The sequence below is a fragment of the Chinchilla lanigera genome, unplaced genomic scaffold (genome assembly GCF_000276665.1).
Source record: "Chinchilla lanigera isolate Chin_1 unplaced genomic scaffold, ChiLan1.0 scaffold00056, whole genome shotgun sequence".
Lineage (NCBI taxonomy): Eukaryota > Metazoa > Chordata > Mammalia > Rodentia > Chinchillidae > Chinchilla > Chinchilla lanigera.
In genome coordinates this window covers 11,869,355-11,875,281 of record NW_004955457.1, presented here as the reverse complement: position 1 = coordinate 11,875,281, position 5,927 = coordinate 11,869,355, and the positions used below count along the sequence as shown (strand labels likewise).

The window sequence follows — 5,927 nt, the reverse complement described above, 5'->3', positions numbered from 1 at the left end:
CCTCCTCCTTCCTCCTCCTTCCTCCTCCTCCTTCTCCTTTTTCTTTTTTAAATAATTTGCTGTTGAAATGAAAAGAGCAATGGTCTTATTGTATGTGTGCAGACTATCTCATCTGTTTTCAGCCCCTGTCATTCCCTTCATTTTGCTTAAGGCAGATTTCTCCATGTGGCCTATAGAGTGAAAGGCAATTCTGATCTGGGCCATAGGCTGGTAGCCAGGTGCCCACAGTTAAAACTGCACCTGATTTGTCTTCTCTGCACTGTGGCCTTGGCCTCACCTTCCTTCCCCTTCATCTGCTGGTGGACTACCCTGGAGTCATCTTTTTGCCATTTCTCCTAACCTTACAAAAATAGACCACAGAAAGGAATGGAAGGGTGAGGAAAACAACAGTTGTGCTGGTTTAGTATTTTCATTTTATTGCAACAAGTTGTTCTGAAGAAAAGGGTTGATTTGTGATGAGACACTGGGATTTGGGGGTTTCATTTTGTTTAGACCAAAAAAACCCACAGCGAGGTGGTCAAGAAGGGTTACAAGGGTTGTGAAGAGGCAAAGGCTGTATGGTTAAGCTCATTGTGTGAAGTTTCTACAGAGAAAAGTGTTCCTTAACTTTAGAGTACTCTCATCCAAAGTCAGTTATTTGACATGTATTAACTGCTTTAAAAAGCTGTAAGAAAGGGAAGAAAAACATTCTCGAGGTGTCAGTGTAAGCCCGGTGTTTGTCTGAGTAGGTACTGCATGGAACCCATGGGCACCTGGTGACAGCAGTGTAGGCTGGGAGGGATACCTGGTCACACTTCTAAATCCCCTTTTGTTTTGCTGTTCAAATTTAAACATACACTTTTGCTACTGTTCTTTTACTTAGAGATAATCTCTATCTATAGAAATGTATTTTTAAAACACTTACTTTGCTGGGTGTGGTGGTGCATTCCTGTAATCCCAGTACTCAGGAGGCTGAGGCAAGAGGATCGTTGTGAGTTCGAGACCAGCCTAGGCAACAAAGTGAGTTCAAGGCCAGCCTGAACTGCAGAGCAAGACCCTATTTCAACAAGACAATCAATCAATCAATCAATCAATAAAACACTTTACACAGCAATTTTGTATTCATTTAAACTAATCTTTGTATTCAATAAAGCACTGTTGCTTAGGAAAAAAAAGTCTGGAAGGTGCAGGGTGAGCCTGCTGGAAAGGTGGTGATGGCGGAAAGTGATTTCAATTTCAGAAAGTGGCTGGAGCAATGTGAGAACCAGCAGTCAGAGGCTCCTGGGGGAATTGTCACACCCCCAATGTGTGGTCAGCTTCTAGTGTTACATTTGCTCTGCAATGACATGAATAATGCAAGGTACCTTTGGAAATGGACACCACCTGCAAATTCTATAAATAAAATAGGCAAATTCTGAACTTGGGGGAATTTGGTCAGTAGGACAGAAAATCTGGCAAAGAGATTTCCCTGGGATCTATAGGACCATCAGTGCCCACCAGTGGTCTGAGACAGTGTAGCCGATCATGGAAGTAGTGCTCAGAGAATCCTTTGCCCTGGCCTCTCAAGCAAACACCACCATTGCGGTGGACTTTACAACCTTTGTTGGACTTTCTGTTGCAGAGGCTGTGAAAGGTATCTTAAAATAAAGATGACAAGCAGACCCCACCACGAGAATGGTTCTGCCCAGAAAACCAGTTGCAGGGTCCCTGGATCTTTCCTTCAATAGAATTAATTCCTTATCAGAGCCTGCCCCAGTTCCCGGATCCCCAAGGAGCAGCAGTTAGCCAGGTGGATGGATGATGTGGCTTTCTTTGAAAACTGATTTATTGTTGAGTTTAAGATCTACCTTCAAAAAGAACAAATTAAAAAAAAAATACCTTCAGAATTCTGTACTCTGACAGAGAAATGTAAAATTTTTATTTTCCTTTTACTGGATGGATTAAGCACCTCAGCATTCCTTATGGAATATGTGATACAATGCATATAGAATATGAAGTATATTAGCTGGGTGTGGTGGCACATGTCTGTAATTCCAGCACTTAGGAAGCTGAGGCAGGAGGATCATTGCGAGTTTGAAACCAACCTGGGCTACAAAGTGAGCTCAAGGCCAGCCTGAACTGCATAGTGAGACCCTGTCTTAAAAAGACAAAAAAATATATATATATATATATATATATATTTGTCCTTAAACATTATGCTGCATAGTTGAGGCAATTTTCATTTTGTAATGTGTAACAATTTGGCACTGTCAGTATTATGCAGGTAGTTTACATTCCCTGGTGATTTATGAATAAGCTCTTCTGCCCCAGTGCACACTGCTCTCCATCCATGTCCAAGGGGCTAGTGTAGTGCCGCATGTGGGGCTGGAGAAGGACTGTCCCAGGGCAGTACCTGAATTGCTGAGAGTGTGATCCACCCTTGGGAGAATAGCCTCTCTTTTACCCCTACCTCCCAAGAATCACTAAAGTAGAATACTGAAAGACAACTGAGGAACAAGTGGGTATTTCCTGAGTAAACCAGTTTGTTACTCTTACAATTTTCTCCAATAGCATAAATTTATCCATTGCTCGCAGAGGAGGGCTTGCCATGAAAGTGCAACTTAGGGTGTTCATGAGAAGTATTAAGTTCTACCATCTTCTTCCAGAGGAAGTGACAGGTTGAGTACAGAATGCATTGTATGGGGGAAAGAAGCTATTAAGCTAAGTGCTAACACTTTGTACAGCTCTCCTGCAGCCTGTTGGTTGCCTCTCTTTTCCACAGTTTCAAGTTCTACCTTTCTTTTTTTTCTGTTTGTCTTTCGGTACCAGGAATCAAACTCATGACCTTGCGCTTGCCAGGCAGGTGCTTTGCCACTGAGCTAAATCCCCAGCCCCAAGTTCTACCTTTTGAAGAAATGCTGAACAAGTCTTCATTCTTTGTGTGACAGATCTCTGAATATTTGAAGTTACTCTATTTATATTAAAATACCCCTTAGATCATTTATTCTACATTTATTCAATAAATATTTAACTGGTTTTTTGTTTTGTTTTTTTGTTTTTTTGTTTTTTTGGGGTTTTTTTTTTTTTTGAGACAAGGTTTCACTATGCAGTTGAGGCTGGCCTCAAACTTGCAATCCCCCTGCCTCAGCCTTTGGAGTGCTGGGATTATAGGCATGTACCATGCTGCCTGGCTTAATTGAATTTAAAAAAGAACCAGTAAAGGCTGCCATTATACCATCCTTAACAATAGAAAATTCTACAATACTAATATAGACACCAAGATAAGTCAGAAACTGATATTCAGTAAACATCTGGTAAATGCAGCAGCTGTTAGCACTAGGAAAAAGTTAAGCAGTAATATCATAAATTACATCTCTAAAATTAATAAAGCTTAATAGTAATATTAGTAAAGATGAAGGGGTGAAGAACAGGAAAATGAAAGAAATAAAGTTTGAAAAATAAAAGTTGGATGAAGAGGAGAGAAAGATTGAGATCAAGCATTTTAATAAGTATAAGAAAACAGAGTAGAACAAAGAAAAAAAAAAGAAATTAGAGCAAAATAAAGAACCCAAACCCACAAAAAAAAAAGAATCAATGAAAAAAAGAAAAAATAACTAAAAAAAAAATAAGTGCTGTGTGTTTGCATGAGTAGTTTCTTTTCACAGTCTGCAATATTGGAATCCACTGGATATGGGTGAGGAAAAGCAAGTTCCTGCTAGGACCTTCTTTGTTTCCATGTCCATGTTTGTGTGTGTAAATGCTGGAGCCTCCCCTGTTTTCCTGCTGGGCTTGGTCTGATGTGTGTGCCCTAGCACTGTAGTCACTTTGGCCACTATTAGTTTTCATATCCCTCCATATGTTCTGAGTCACAGTTTTATCTAGCTTTATATTCTCTGGGTTTGGGAGATGCCCTTCCTCCTCCAGAGGCCCCTCTGTCTCTATACCCCAGGCTGTGGCATCCATGCAGGCCAAGGCATCTCCTTGATCACATTAGTAGATTGAGAAACCAAACCCACAACTGAGCTCCATGCTGGATGTAGGCAGAGCAAGGAGAATCAAGCATTCACTATACTTAATGCCAACAATTCCAGCCCCTTCCAAAAGCCACACACAACAGGCCTGGCTTCTCAACTCAGAGGGCAAGACCCCCAGTCCTTCCTAGCCTGAGCTCAGGCCATCTATGGATAGCCTGTGCCCGCTCCATGACTGTTTCTTGTACCTGTCTCCCACCCAGTCACAGTGGTAGGGTGATATTGGAAGCCCTGTTCTATACCTTACTCTTACACAGTTAAACTCTCTCAGAGGTGGTGGGCACTGCACAGGATGTCTCCAACTCCAGCCTGCTATGTGGAGGGACATGGTTTTTGCAGCTTACAGGAGCCCTGGGCTTTTGGGGGGCTAGCACTCCCTGCCAGTCTTGTTTCTCCCAGAGGCTGCTGGCTCACTCTCTCTGGGTTACTTTGTTTCAGTGGAAACAGGTCCCCCTCCGGGGTCCCTTTCCCAACAGCATTGTTCTTTTTTTCTGAGTTGTGCCTTGTTTCTCCAACTTCTCTGTAGTTTCCAGGTTTCCTGTTAGTTCCTTTCCAATTACCAAATACCTACTTCTATTTTTTTCTTCAGTAAGTTGTTATTTTCCAGGTATCTCAATTCCAGGTCTTGGAGGGACTGTGTTTTGCTGCCAGTTTCTCCCCTGCCATTTTTAATCACCCAAATTGGTTTAAAGATTTTAAAAACATTGATCTTATTCCTGCCTAATATACCAACATCGAGACTGAGTCTGTGCCCTCTGTGCACCTGCGGGAGACAGGAGGTCCTCACTCAGAAGCCCCAGGGACTGCTCTAGGTGGTGGGGGGCATATGGCCCCTCCCTGCATGCACCCTGCACTGAGTGGTGAGTGAGTGCTCCAAGAGCTGCTGGTCCCACAGTTCGAGTCCGTGCTTTACTCCCACTGCCACAGTTCCCAGCTGAAACTCGCGGAGAGAGCCAGACAGGAGGTCCTCACTCAGAAGCCCCAGGGACTGCTCTAGCTGGAGGGTGCGTGTGGCCTCTCCCTGTGCATGCCCAGTGCCGAGTGAGGGAGTGCTCTAAGAGCTGCTGGTCCAGCGGTTCGAGTCCATGGTTTACTTGCACCCAGACCCCCTAGGGGGTCACAGGCACAGGCAGTCTGTAATTTCTGCCCATCTGGCCTGCATCTGGTTCCTGGATGTGTCCTGAACTGACTGGAGATAGAATCAGGTGGTTCACAAACTGTCAACCCTGCAGTTTGTGTCTGGCTTTTGCCTGTACCCTGAACTGCCTGGGGACATAGGTCCACTGGACTGGGATTGTCACACCAGTGCAACCCGAGTCTGGGCTGTGCACATGCCCTGAACTACAAGGGGACACTGGATAAGATGGTCTGCCATCAGCTGACACCAATGCCTGCGTCTGAGACCTGGGATAACTAGATACAAATCAACAACTGCCAGAAAACCTGACACTAAGTAGTGCTTCTCAGGGGCCACTGAGGGGCAATCCTGACCAACAGGAAAACTAGGACACTAGTGGCTTTCGCTGTGCAGCCACTGAACAGGGAAACGAGCTTGCTGCATCTGGTAGCAAACATGACAAAGTGAAAGACTAAAACACAATCCCAGAACTCCACCCTACTCAGAACAAGTCCAGGACACATCGACATAGGAGAACCTGTTAAACACATGCCTGAAATAGCTGAAATTATTGCAATGGAAGTACAGAAACAATTACACAATGCCATAGAAAAGATGAGATCAGAAATAATCTCTCAGGCAAAAAATGAAATGACAATAATAATGAAGGAACTGCTCAAAAAGTCTGAAGAAGAAATATATAAGAAAATAGAAGAATAAAGGCAATGGACAGAAACATTAAATGAAAAATATAGAAAGGACTTAGAATGCATGAACCAGATTCAAAGAGACTTCCAGGAAATCAAAGCTTCCATTGAAAG

At 43.4% G+C, this 5,927-nt stretch overlaps 1 protein-coding gene and 1 pseudogene across 2 annotated transcripts in view; both read left to right on the top strand.

The window, feature by feature from the left end:
• Carf (calcium responsive transcription factor) overlaps nucleotides 1-5,927 on the top strand; it is a 94,654-nt gene that overhangs the window by 72,628 nt on the left and 16,099 nt on the right. The gene's annotated exons all lie outside the window — the stretch shown is intronic.
• LOC102005342 lies at nucleotides 1,133-1,802 on the top strand (annotated as a pseudogene).